This window comes from Mycteria americana, chromosome 3 (assembly GCF_035582795.1).
Source record: "Mycteria americana isolate JAX WOST 10 ecotype Jacksonville Zoo and Gardens chromosome 3, USCA_MyAme_1.0, whole genome shotgun sequence".
NCBI lineage: Eukaryota > Metazoa > Chordata > Aves > Ciconiiformes > Ciconiidae > Mycteria > Mycteria americana.
Genome location: NC_134367.1, coordinates 102,505,594 through 102,520,180, shown reverse-complemented (window position 1 = coordinate 102,520,180; position 14,587 = coordinate 102,505,594).

Sequence of the window (14,587 nt, the reverse complement as noted above, 5' to 3'; positions counted from 1 at the left end):
GGAAATTCTGGTTACTCAAAGCCCGGTCTGCTGCTTAGGTAAGTTCAGGTTTCACAGGAGAACAAAAGACCGGACATTGGGATGTCACAAGAAGATTTTGCAGTGGCTTAATGTAGCGTGAGCCAATTTAGCAAATATTATTTGTATTTATTTTTCACAGCTAGCTTTCGAAGGCGGAATTAATTTCTAGTCTAAACCTGTTTCTAGCAGTTCTTGCTTGTATAGAACTTTCCAGTTATTTGGAAGCTTTTTCTACTGATAATCTTTATGCTGATAAATAAAAACAAATACTAGAAGACAGCAGAGCTCCTAGAGAGCCATCTTGCTTATATAGCTGTTCCTTCCCTGGGTATCTGCCACCGCCTCCAGGGAGGAGGATGCAATGAAACTGTAGACGCTCCTTTGAGGGATTCTCACTGAGCTGTTGACAAGTTCTTCATGGGCTGTGGACAATATACCACTATGCACTTGTGTCACACCACAGGGCCTCCCGTTGACGCTTATCCTTTTCGTTTGGCCTCTGACCTCCGCTGCTTGCCACTTAGTGAAGCGGCAGTTCAGAAAAGAAAGCAAAAGTCAGGCCAAAGTAGCTTTCATCTACCTTGCATAGCCTAGCTTGTACTTCTTGCTATTTTTCAAGTTACTAGTAATTAATACAGATCCTATATATTTTTCTCATTTTGAAATAAAACCTGTTCTTGAGTAAATGGACAAAATAGCATTGTTTCCCTGCTACCCAGATGTGTGAATTTTCTGACATCATCATTCCCCCCCCTTTTTTTTTTTTAATCAGAGGTAATCCAGAACCAACCCCAGAGAGTTAAAAAATGTACCAATGCAAATGTACAGGTTTGGTCCCTCTGCAGTTTCTGAATTTCACATGTGTTAGTGATCTGTACTTGGGCTTACTGAGCAAAATGTCATGTCTAAGTCCAGTTCAGAAAATCCATGCAGCAATGATTTTGAATGTGAGCATCTCATTCATTTGGGTAATTAAAACACTCCATTACAATTGTTCAGTATATAAATGCTGATCTTTGAAGTCTGGAATGGAAATAATTGTATTATTCTGGATCTGTGGCCGTAGAGCTGTGGCACCCGAACTCTTCACACAGTGATACCAAAGAATAACTTCAACGGCCTCCAAGTCTGTTAATTGAATTACTGGACTACAGGAATGCTGAAAAGCCTCTGTCTTTAACCAGGATTCTGTTGTGTCAAGGTGTTGTACAAAATCAGAATAAAAAATCACCTCTCTTGACATGGGGGTTGGAAAATAACCCAACAAGCCTCCTCCGTACCCCTCCTCCCACTGATTTTGGAAGTGGTCATCAAATCAAAGGGTAGAGCTGGAGGGAGGGAAGATGGTGATTTAATTAGAGGTCTAAGGGGTCATTTTTTTCCCCCCAGCATGTAGTATTGTAATTCAGCACCTTTCCAGTGACAGCTATTGATGTGTGATGATTACAGGCAGCCAAGAAGCTGGCCTGTAGGTTCACTCTTTCAGACTTACGATGGCAGAGACAGAACCCTTTGCTTTCAAGAATTAGCAGTTTGGCCACTTTGTTGACAGTTAAACTGATCTAGATAAAAGATTCAGCGAAAATGAAATTAGATTAAATACGTACAAAGGATAGCTGGAAAGGCAAAGCAAATGTTAAAAATGGGCAGCGGTCATTTACAAAGCAGGCAAAACTTTGAAAATATGCTCAAGGGATTTAGGACCATGGATTTTATTGAAAGTCAGCAGGATTTGTATTCTAAACCCCACATAGAGTTTTGACTGTTTATTATTTGTACTTCAGTTTAACAAAAAGAAAATATATTTAAAATGTTTAGTTTTAAAGTTTAAGATGCAGAACATTAGGAAATGACTAATTTAGCTTTAAAGATGTTTACTTACTAAATCTTTGGTTTTGATCAGAGCTTTCAAAGTTTTACCTAGTGCTGCTGAAGTCAGAGTATTACTTGAGAAATTATGCTTCCTTTCATTCATTCAAAAAAGAAAATAAGATTCTGACTCTTAACTGGCTGGAAGAGCTCATGATTTAAAAAGCTATCTTATATGTGAGGGTGGAGAGGTGTCTGATCTGTGATTTTTTTTTTTTTTTTAATTTTTTTTTAATACTTGCTTTTGGCAGGAGCATTACAAAAAATGACAATAAAACCAAAAAGTTTCTTAGTGATGATTAAACATCAAGGCACTAGTGGTGAAAGGAAGTCGCTGGGTATCCTAACAATTTAAGTTAATGCTGTAATCAAGTTACCTTCATTTGCTCCTTTGTTTCGTTAGGTTTGAAATAGTGGACCACGCTGGGCATTTAATCCTTTTGCATGCCTCTCAATGAACTAAGAAGGTGGTCCTTGCTTAAAACAGATAGACAATCATCAGACCACTAAGGCGGCCAGTTGTAGCTTCATTCACACTGGTGCTCAGTGGATACCAAGCGTTTGCAGGATTGGGGCCAATATTTATAACTTCAATCTACTGCATAGCTCTTTTTCAGTTCTTGATTCTTAACAGGTGCTCTCCCCCTGCCCAGTGCTCTGCAGACTGTGAAAGCAATTGAAGGTATTATGGTTAGACACTAAATACATCATGAAGATTAACTTGATAAATGATCAATTCTGGCCTCGTGCTTGAAATTTAAGTCAATTGTCTGGATGAAATGTGTAAATCCCTGTATAACAGACATTTATCTCTTTCCAGACTTTTCAGTGCTCTGCACAAGATGAAAGCAAGCAAGGGGATAATCTTCTCTGGAGGTGATTCTGTATTTTTTTTTCTTTCACTAGGAATAATTTTCTGGGGTGTGGCGTCCAGCTGTGTGCATGCAGTGTATGTCAACAATAAGGGACACGGGTACTTTGGTGAGTGTTTCCACTGGTGAAGCTCTGAATAACCTAAGATCTGATAGATATCCCAGGTAGAAAATGGGATCTTCCCTTCCAAGCATTCCTGCCAATGACCTACAGGTCACATCCCTGTGCTTGGGGCTTGCCCCTGACAAGAGTGATGGGGGTATTTATACTTCCTAATAGCCTGCAGGAATTGTGCTGCATATGCTTTAGTGGGAATATTCTCTTTGTCTCTTACCTCTTTGCCTTCCCCCCTCTCTCCTGATCCTAGCTTCTCCCCTTATTTTAGCTTTTCTGGATGGATTGTACATTTTCAAAGTTTAATGCTTGCTTATTTTCCCGGTGTTCCCTAAGTGGCACGGCTCAAGTATTACAGGGCGGTCATCAAAGCATCTTTAAAAAGGGAATTGTCAGGAATTCACGTGTGTATGAGCTATATGCCTTTGCATAGCAATTTTTGTGGGTTATCAGAGCAAAATGTGACTTGCTTTGACAGTGGTCCCATCATAAGCTCTTACCTTCAGGAATTCAACCTTCTACTTTTACCACCTCTTCATAGTCCCTTTGGAAATTTTAAACACAGCATGTTAGGATGTTGGTTAACAGCAAATAAACCTGTGCGCTGACCTGCCCATGTGCTAATAATAAGTCATGAGTCTGCTTTTTAAGAAACTCTGTCACAAATGGTGGTTGAAAAAATAAATGAACGACCGAATTCCTACAGATAAGACCATCCAGATGGGAGTGCTGGGGGGTAGGTTAATGAGTTGGCCCTGCAGCCTTGACAGTCTCCCTTCAAAAAAAGGGGCACGTGTTGTTCAGACGAGCCCATGGCCTCTATTTTCCAAAGGTGAAATTTACCATGGAGTGAAGGGCCAGCGAAAGGTCTCTGCCTCAGGCTTGCATGGGGCTTGACTGATAGATAAGGCTTGTGCTAGTGAACCTCATTTTTAGGGAGTAAACTAGCCCTTTTGGTGAGTTCCTGAAGAGCAGTCAAGCCTAGGCATGAACATTTCGTGCAGGCTTTTGATAGACTCCTGGTCCTTAAGGATTTGCAAAGAAGCATGTGTTTATGGGTTAGATAGGGGATGCATGAATATCTTGCTTATACCTTTTAATGAGTATGCATAAAGACTGCGTATGTGGGAAATACGCCATCATTTTTGCAAGAATTGGATGGCTCTAATTTCTCGCTTTGTTTTTTTGTTTTATCACTATAGTAATTAGTTCCACTTTTCCATAATACTAATCAGTTCAGCATTTTCTGAAAGGACTTTTTGGACTGCAGAAATTACTTCCATTTGCATGGAATGTTGGATTTGCTTAAAATAAGAAATGACATTTTTGGCCAGTAGACACAGCAGATATTAGGTACCTTTTTGGGGGGGTGGGAGGTGGCTAAAGAATGACACCAATAGGAACAACAACAATATACAGCTATTATCTCTATTGCAATGGCATTTCAGTTTCTGGGGGTATGTGGTGACTCCATTGCTTTATGTCTTGGACAAAAACATAGCATGGATAACAACAGCTAAACTCCTTACTCTTGGGAGTTGCTTCCTCTTTTGGCTGATGGACAATTTACAGAGTTAGTTCCATGATTTCTAGTGTCTCCAGAGTGCATTAGAGTTTCACAGCAGGAGATTTGTAAAAGGGAAAGGAATGGTGTACAGGGAATTAAAAGGTCTGTAAAACTAGAGGCTTGCTCTCCTGTGAGGAGTGATCTTGTCTAAATCAATAAACGTCCATGGTCTGTGTTTTTCAGCTGTGATTATTAGGACTGTGTGTTCAGTCAGTGCATTCGAAGCAGAGCCAGTATTGGCTTAATAACACCAAAAAATGTATTTACAGCTATTTGTCCAAATTCTGAATAACTGTTCCTTTTGTTCTCTGTCCTTTGCTATTCCCAAACCATAATGCAAACAGGTTTTGGCTCTGAGTCCAGTGAAGTATTTCTAAGCATGCTTAACTCCAGACACATGACCACTCCAGTTAACATTTGTAAGACTTTCTACAGGCTTGAAGGTAAGCACATGCTTAAATGGTTTGCTAACTCCAAGTCTCATTTTTCCTGAGTATTTAGGAGAACATTATTTTTAATGACTGTGCCATGCACAATAAAAGATGTTCTTGAATAAAGGTCATTATTATCTGTCATTCATTTTCCATTATTCTATATTCATCATTACCTATGCTCCTGCTGAACTATTTATCTTGGATCAAAAACTGTAGTAAAGGGGCATCAATGAAAAGTTGCACTTTGATAGAACAAGTAATCAAAGCCAATGACTGAGCAAAAATCTTAAAAGTCCTAGATTTCTTTTGCAGAAATGCTATGTAAACACGTGGAAAAATGAAATATAGCTAAAGAATAAGAAAGCAGGAAAGAAGTGGCTATGTGTATGTTTTTACTGCAAAAGGGTATTTTTTTTACTGCGGCGTAACTGCTGCCTGCTAAGTCTTACCCTGCAAGGTCCTCCAGGCATTACAGATTTCTACCACACGGTAGCTAAGTAGGCTTAACTCTCTTACACTCAGCAGTGACTGACTTGCCTACTCCAATCTCTTAGAAAAACTGTAGTGCTTAGCTTCTGCTAAGTGGGATAGCTAACATTTAATACTGTAAAGTTATGCAACTACCACAGCAAAACCAGAGTAATATTGGCAGTGAAGGGAAAACCTATTTGCATTTACAATAATTATTAAATCAGTTCTAATTCCAGGGTAGCAGCTAGGGAAATGAAATTCACAGGTATTAGGCAAAGATACAGTCACAGCTGAATTCTTAAAAGTAAGAACATGAAACAGAAAACCAACTAGCTGGTTACGAGGAGGACATGTTTTTTATGAGCTGTTTGGTTACGTTTTCTGCTGATCCCATCTGCCTGTGGAAATCCTTTGCCGTCCCTTGAAGACTAAAATATCATTCTGAAGATGGAGGCAGGATTCAAGCAGTACCATTCTCCCCAGATATCTTCTGATGAGGTGTCAGCTTCCTTTTGGCAGAGTCTGGAGGATAGATAAGGGACTGTAATTACAGGCACAAAGGGCTTTTATGACAAGGTGAGAAAGAGAAAGTTTCAGATTAGCAAGAATTTGTATCTTTATTGTGCTTTTAACTTCAGTTTCAAATCTTAAAACAGATTTTCGCTGGTACATGAACTCAGTGAACTAATGTCCTATTGCATTTTAATTTCATCACTCTGACTCTCTGACTTCAAAGCCTGCTCCAAGTCTAGAGAAAAGTTCACAATCTGCCTGATTTGGCTACAGAAATGTGGGTTTGTTGTATGCGGTCACAAAACAGGGAGAGCTCTTGAAATAGATCAGCCAAGAATAAAAAAAGCTACTGTATGTTTTGAAAGATCCATTCTATTTGTACCTGGATAATGAATAATCTTAACTAGCTCTTCACTGTTAAATAAGGACTAGTAATTTTTAAGGAAACAAATAGAAGAAGCCTCAGAGGTAGGTGTTTAAACTAACTGAAAAGAAAATTAAGTAAATCAGTAGAACAAATACAAAAAACTGCAGGATGTATTTGTTTCCTGTCCCTAACTCTGTCTTCCATGGTTGTCTTATTCTCTTGTTTTGTTAATCCAAAAAAGTTTTTAGGTTTGCAAATCTGTTTTGCAAATTCAAGTTTTGGAGCTTTAAAATTGTGACCCATCAAAGTTCACTCTAAGCCTGAGGGATAGATCACATTCTATAAAATTGTTAAGACTGTCCATCAGATCAGATGGAAATCTAATAAGTGCAGTAGTATCTCACCACTTAGGAATCATGCTCAGCATTTTGTGTGGCCATCCTTGGAGATAAAAGTCACTGGTGTGTGAATTCAATTATTTCACATACATAAAACTTTCCAAATCACTCCCGAGTTCCCATGTTTTAGGTGTACCCATATCTGTTATGTTACTTCAGGAAGTGTCAACTGTACTTTGAGTTTGTGGGAAATGAGATCAAAAAGAAATAAGATTTGGTTCATTGGAAAAGGACAGTTAGAGAGAGTGGAGCTGGTGAAAATTCAAGAGGGTAGATTTTAAATTCCCTTTCTCTAGGTTGTTGAAAGAATCCACATAGACTGAGGAAACGGTATTATTACTACCACCGCACCATATAGAAACTGCAGAGTAGAAATCAGCAAAGAATATTGAGGAGAAGACCCCAGGTTTTGGCCTGAACATTTCTCAGAAGCGCTAAGAAACTCAGGTCGCCGTCTTCTTCACTAGGAACTGGATGGGCCCAAAATAGCACCTGATTCAGGTAATAAGCCAGGTGCAAATATTGTTCTTGTGGTGGTCCATCAGATCTGTCAGTCCATGCTCATTTACAGCGGGGCTCTCTGTACAGTAACAATAATTTGGCCTCTGGTGCTTTGGGACAACTTTGACAACGAGGCAAGTAGTGGCCAATACTGAACGTACCTGAACTCTGGTTCTGGATGTGCATATCAGTCCACAGACCCATCTCCATCAGAATCTGCAAAGGAAGATCAGTGGTCCAGTGCTGAAAAATGCCATTTCTCTTTGTTGTCCAGGGGAACTGCTGGGTACTCAAGTGTTTTTCAGAGCAGGACATTTAGAAGCATAAAAATAGATGCAGTGCCTAACTTTAGGGGCTTACTTCAAAAGTCTTGGTAGTCCTTATTTGGGCAAAGCAAATATCAGCTTCTTCGGAGTTTTCATGTTGTGAAGGCTGCTGAATAGGCATGTAGCTTTTTTTTCGTTTTACTCAAAAGCAATTTGTTTATTTCTGCTATATCTTAGTGTATAATATTATCATTCAATGGCAGATGAATATATAAACCATCCTAGGTTGGTGTAAAACAGCAGCATCCATCAAGAGTCTGGTCCTGTGCGCTTACTTGCATTATCTGAATTTCTCTAACTTTTCCTTTTCTGTGTACTACGTGAAGTCTCTGCTCCTCTCATATCTGTGCAAGGAGATTTATTTGGCAGTAAAAATGTCCTCTTAAATTGAAAGTTCAGTTATTTACTTTATAGACGTGAATAGCCTTCAATAAATCAGTCTTTCTTTCTCTTTCCTATTATTATTTATTGTTTACATTACTGTAACAGACATGTCTCCTGTAAAGGCTTTCAGCTTTAATCCACCAAAGGGGGGAAAACGTGATGTTGAAGTACAATTGAAGCAAAGGAGCAGCCAGACCTCTGAATTTTATTCCCCATTGATGGGTAAGAGGCTGCTCTCTATGTTGTCATTCAGCATCAGAAAAAAGGAATTTTCACTTGCTTTTTGAGGCAAGAATTATTGCCTCTTTAAAGGCTGAGGGCCTAGAAGAGAAGGACAAGGGTCTATGGGAGGGAAAGGTCTCTGCTGCCACAGAGGGAATTGCAGAAAGTAGGCGGTGTGCTGCAGTAAAAATGCTATATAAACCTCCTAGACAGTTAGGAATACCTTGTGTAAAAATCCAGATGCCCATCTGTAACCCTAGACACCTATGTGTTTTAAAAACATGACTCTAGAAGTGTCTTCTGGGAGGAGGATTTAGGTCCTTGGTCACAGCTGAATACCCTGTCCCTCAGAGTGCTCTGGCGTGGTGCGGGGATGGTGAATCCCATGCACTCAGTGAGGAGTTGTTGCTCTTAGGTAGAACATGAATTACATTCATTTTGTATACTTTCTGATTTGTACATTGTAGATGGTAACTCTGCGCCAATACAGACATTTATTATATGATTTAAGTACATTCTTATTTAAGCCCATTGATGTCTTGGGTGACTTCATCCCTTCTGTAGATGTTTCACCTCTTTGTCTACACTTATTTACTGCTTGTACTGCTGAAAATCATTCAAGCGCACCAGTGATTGAAAGAGCCTGACTAAACGTTTTCTAAAGAAAAGCAGGACAGGTCTGTAAAATTGCTTGCAAAATGTACTTATCAGCGTGTGCTGTGGTATGGTATGTATTCTGTGTCATGTGGCAAGAATCCCCGGTCTGTCCCTGCAGCTCTTCCTTATGTTGAAATTGCTTTCAACCCTGATGTTATTTCTGTCTTTATTTTTGGCAGCAGGGTTAGCAAGTTTAAATTTTGAAAGGCGGGGAATGAGAGAGATACAGAACTGCTTGGTGAAGGGGTCAGAAAGGACAGGCTAGCTGAAAGCAGTCGGGACTGCTAATGCATTCCTCTTCCGTCTCCTCGTGGGGCAGAGGAAGGCGAAATTCTACATGGAGCCCAGAGGTCCCTTCCCCCCACTTTCATCTCACCCACCCTATAAGCTTCGTGTCAAAGCCAACCTCTTCCTGCTGGAGGACGACTGCATGCAATTCCTTTCAGAGGCTGTCAGCGCTTCTCCTGTAACTGCTCTGTGGAGATGCTGTTGAGTGACATGAAACACTTTTTCTCCTGACAGGATTAGCGAGCCATCTCTCCTCACTGCCCAGCTTCCCCCTCTGCCTCCACCAGCGCTCTCTATGTGGCCAAAAAGGCATGCTTGGGTCTCGGATAGCAAAATAGCATTGGGTCAATTGTTCCACGTTTGCCACTGACAGAGGAACTTTGTTATTAGAGGAAACTTTCACTCTTCACACAGCAAATTAACCCATTTTTGGAGCGAGAACAGGACTTGTTAGTCTATGTCCATTTCTTTTGTGCCTATCCATTTATATCTTGTGAAAGTGTAGGGATTGTCCGGTGTTATGCCCAGTCTGCGGTTCTTCCAGATGAGTTCCTTCTCTGACCACAGTCTCATCAGGTGTTCTGGAGGAGGGAGAAGATGACAGTGGTGGTTAGCCTGTCCCAGAGGAAATGCCATGGCTAATCTCTGATAATGGAAAACTTCCCTCTTTCTGGGAAGATATATGATAAAATCTTGCCAATGGGACTCTCAGAATCAAGATTTTTATCCCGGGTGTTCATTTTGACTCCCCGAGTAACAGTGTAAGATGGACAGAGAGATGTTCTTTAGGCACTCTAGTGGGTGATCAGTCTAGCAATTTGCTGGAGGGAATCAAGAAATCAGTACTAACTTGCCTCTCCCCCGTGCCACAGTTGATGCTTGGTTATCCTGTCCCTCTCTCCATTGTCCCCTTGACCAGTTTGTACTCTCCATTATTATTTGGCTATATTGGGTTACTCAAGCAGGTCTTACCTTTCATTTGACTACTTTCCCTTCATCCCAAAGTTACTGTGTCTTTTTTGAATGAATGCCTTGACTGTGCTTCTGTTAACTTATGCTAACTAAAGCATGCCTGCCAGGTCTTCAAAGACCAATTATCTTGCCTTGCATTTAAATGTATACTTTTCTCATTGCCAAAATATAGATGCAAATATGTATAAAAATACATTTATTACATGACTACACAAAATAACTAGAAAGAAGCAGCACAAATTTTTTTCATTGCACATATAGTGGGGTTAGGATATATTCAGCCAAGTCTTCAGATTATTCATTCAGCTTGCAGTAAGCATGTATATTGAAATCAATGTTGGGTCTGCTTATGGGTTGAATCTGGCTCTGCAAATTTACAATATTATGTTACTACATTACAATATGCTGTCATGTTCAAACCTTTGAATTTATTAAGCAGGATATAATATGCCAAATCTTTACAAATTACTCATTGTTTTGGTACTGGATGTTGGCAGTATTATCATTAGCATAGCAAGCCAAATGACCCTTGCACTAGATTTTCCATGTTATTTTCCAAGCAGATGTCAATGCAAGAAACTAATCTCAGTTTATCTCAAATTATTGTACTTTCAGACGGTTATTTAATCCGTGAAGTATGGGATGGTCCATATTCACATTATCCCAAGGGAAGCCCTTTGAAAGAACTGTGACCTCTTTTCTCTTGAAGGTTAGAGGAAAGCATTTTCTTCCAACTCTTTACAACTCTGCTTCCATATGCTGCCGACTCTACTAATCTTTTTGCCAAGGAAAAACAGCCCTTTCCTTTCTGTCCTAGCCCACCTTTAATTTGTCCTGTTCAGGTTTATTTCTGGAGAAGACAGCTTGTTTCTTCTCTAAAGCAATCTTTTCTTGCAACAACCACTCAAGCATTATGGTCTTACCATGGCTTGACCCTTTTGGGAACAGTGAAATGTGAAAAAGGGCACTTGGATCCCATGGTGATGAGCAGGCTTAAAAACACTTAGGTAGATCAAAAAGGCTGAGTTGCTGAGTTTTGTGGCTTCTGTTTGGATTTTTTGTTTTATTTAACCTGCAGAGTCAACAGAGCCAAAACTCTGGAAGGCATATCAGACAGGAAAAGCCAGTTGGGAAATGACCTGAAACTGTTGTTGGCACCGCACTTTAAAAGCGAGCCTTTTTATTGTCTGCAAAAGAGCGGCTGCAGATCACTATCCTTGGTGCAATGCTGAGGATACCTCTGAATAGTGGCATTTCACGTACAAAAAGAAAATCCAAGAAAACTCTCATTTCAGACCTGAAGCTTTGATTTTCCTATGGCAGGAATTTTTCTTCGTCTGATTTTGAAGCCAAAGAAAAATTGTGTCACAGGGCCTGACTTTTCATCAGGCACTTGAAATCAATTATGAGGCATGCTGAAAGGACTTCAAGAGTGCTTCAGCGAATCCTGATTATTTTCCTGACAGAAGCTTCCTATATTGTCTAACTAGCATCACTAAGAAAGACAAAATGGTTGTCTGCTATGCAACAATTATGCCATAAAAAGAAAAAAAGGAATGAGAAAGGCAAAGGCATTATAAACCTACAAAGGAAACCAAGTATAGAGTGACCTCTCTTGATCTTTACTATCAAGGCACCAAGTATGTGTTTCTTAATGTCCAATTCTAGCTAAATTTAACCTATATTTAACTTTCTACCATATTCCCTCTAGGGAATGCAATGCCAAATGAGCACACAGTGTTCTCACATTAAAATCTTCCATCAGCATTGCTGTGGGCTGTGGGGGATATTAAGTCAGCCAGTCTCCTTGCTGCTCTAGCCTGAAGAAGAGGCCAAAGTTCAACAGTTTCATTAATTCATTCAGGAAGAGAGGAAAGTAAAAACAAACCAAGTATTTGTTTTCATTGATTGTCCAGGTTTCATTGATTGTCCAGACAACCAACTCACTTGGATGTCTTTTTTTTTTTTTTTTTTTTCCTTTCCCCTTTTTCCCCTTCCAGAAATCAAGGGGTTATGGAATTTTAATGTCAGCAATGAAGATACTGAAGATACTTAAACAAATCATTCCATCATAGTCAAGTTTTTGCTGAAAATTTCAGTTTTTGCTTTAAACTTCCTTTGCTTCATTAGTTCAATTTTATCAGAGTGATAGTCATTTTTAAGCATAAGCTCTTCATTTGGTTATGGTTCATTATCCAATGGAACTTTACTGATTTTCTTTTCTTACTAGTCACTGAACAAAGACTGCGTTTCAAGAATGCTGGCTGGCTTGCAGAGCTCTGGCTGTATGAGATAGCTCCTTCTCTCTCTGAAAATGCAACCTCACGTAGCATAGAGCAATTAAACTGTTGGGAAATCTGAGAAACCCTGTGGTCACAGGAGATGCAATCCTACATTGACTGCAAAACTCCTTGCCAGATGAAATAAAAATAGCTATTAATTTCACCATGTTAGGAGCTAAGACCGCATATGGGAGCCAAACTCAAAAGCCATCCGTTTGTACAGGCTTTCCCCCAAATGTAAATGCAATCATGCTGTCAAATAAAAACAGAGGCAACAATCTTAATACAAGACACTGCTGTTGCACTTGTATAATCTGAAGAAATGCTCGGTCTGAGACTGATGTGTACCAGTTTGAGAACCCCACTGGAAACTCTGTGCTAATACATAGCTCACCCTTACAAATGTACGAAAGTTACAGCAACAAGGCCAAAGAAATGAAAGAAGGGCTGGACCAGAAATATGGAGGATAGCAATAGATTACCTTGGTTAATGTGGTAGTTCAGGAGTTCATGAGAAGTTTGTGACTGCTGTTCTTTGTTTTTCTTCTGCAGAGCAATTTCCTCTGTCCTTTTCCGCCTCTTTCATGTTATTTATTTTCTAGTAACACTGACCTTCTGCATTGAAAAATAAAGAGTTTCCTCCTCAAAGAAGGACTCTTCCATGTGAAAAGATTTTTCTTGTATGTGAGTTCACATTTTGTAAATATATTTTCTTGCAGGTTTTTGTGGTTCGTGCATAAAGCTGTATTTTAGATTTTAGGTAAATGCTTCAGAAGTGCGTGACTTGGAAGCCTACATTCCCTGGTTTTCATTAAGACCTGAATTAGTCTTTTAAGTCAGATTTGAAAATAAAGCTGAGGTTCATAAGTCACTTAGGTGCTCTTCAAATTTACTTTTAGCGTAAATCCTGAATGCAGTTTTTTTCCTGTGTATTGTTTATAATGATAATCTAATGTTTAGTCAATGTTTGGCTGTGGAACAACAGAGAGTTGTGAGATGACCAAGCTCATTTCCTGAGTTGCATCTTTTTATTTTCATAACAAGTCTTTATTTAACATTTCATTTAACAAGCCTTGTGGACTATCTCTTGATTAGATTCTGCATGTTTCCTGCCACTTGCATGAACTGAGAAATGTAACCTTAAAGCCAGAGCCAATATAAATATTTTTTCATAGAGTGATGTAACAACTAGCTTTTTGTTTCACAAAATTCAGACTTACTAGAAACTCTGAAACTTTCCTCCATTTTCAGTCTATCCTGAAAAATCATTTCAGGCGGTCACTTATATAAGTGAGGAAGCTGGGGATTTAGCATTGTAGGAAATTATTGCAGAATCACTATCAGAAAAAAATGGTTAAACTTTCAGAAGGAAGACTGGGATGTCAGTATTCTTAGGATTAAGTTAAAATCTCGCCTAGGATAACCTGTGTGTATTGCACTTATATGTATGCGTAAAGTGGGAGTCCTCTTGTATTATTTGTTCACTGTTTGTATATTCCTTGCTATGCAGACAAGTTATAAAAATCTTCATCTAATTTGCCTTGCAGTCAAAATCAACTAAAACTTTTTCCTCTCTGCTTAATTCCTGGATTTAATTGTAATTGCTAATTTGTGGGACTAACTTTGTAGGGCCCACACTCTGCTCTTAGGTTTCATAGTGGAAACCTGGAGTGACTTCAGCTGAGTGAAGTTACTCTGCAAATGTGCTTTTGTGGAGACCAGCAGCTAGTCCAGAAGAAGAGAGTCATAGCGGGTATTTCTGGAGAGTCTGAATGAGCAATTGTGGTTGATGGTAATATCAAGACCAAGAGAAAATGGAATTGGAGTTTAAGGGAGAAGTTTGTGTTATAGCATAGTTTTTGGGAAGAGGTCAGCTGAGATAGTCAAGACTAAAGATTGTCACCATGGGATATGCCCCTGAGAGGTTCAGCCAAAGGACTTGAGTGTTGGAAGTTTTTCAGTTGGTTGGGTGTTTTTTTTTTTTTTTTAACCCTCAACCAGTGTAAGATTAATTTATAGTGTTTGGGCAGGGGGGAATTTGGGGGATGGGGTCAAATTGATGGCAAGCTGCCAAAATCTGCTTAACATCTTTATCAAAAGAAAAATAAACTTTCATCTACTTTTCTGATGTCTTTGAGTGTGAAAATGGGTGTGTTGCAAACCGAATGCATAAGCTGCTCCTCAGCAATGAATTTCAAATTCTTAAAGTTTATGGGACATTATTAAACCTGTAGTTATGGTGGTATGTTAGCAATTGCTGAGTTTTACTAGCTTTACTTGAGTTCACTTTAAAAAAATGAAAACTCTCGGTGAATTGCTGCTGCTCTT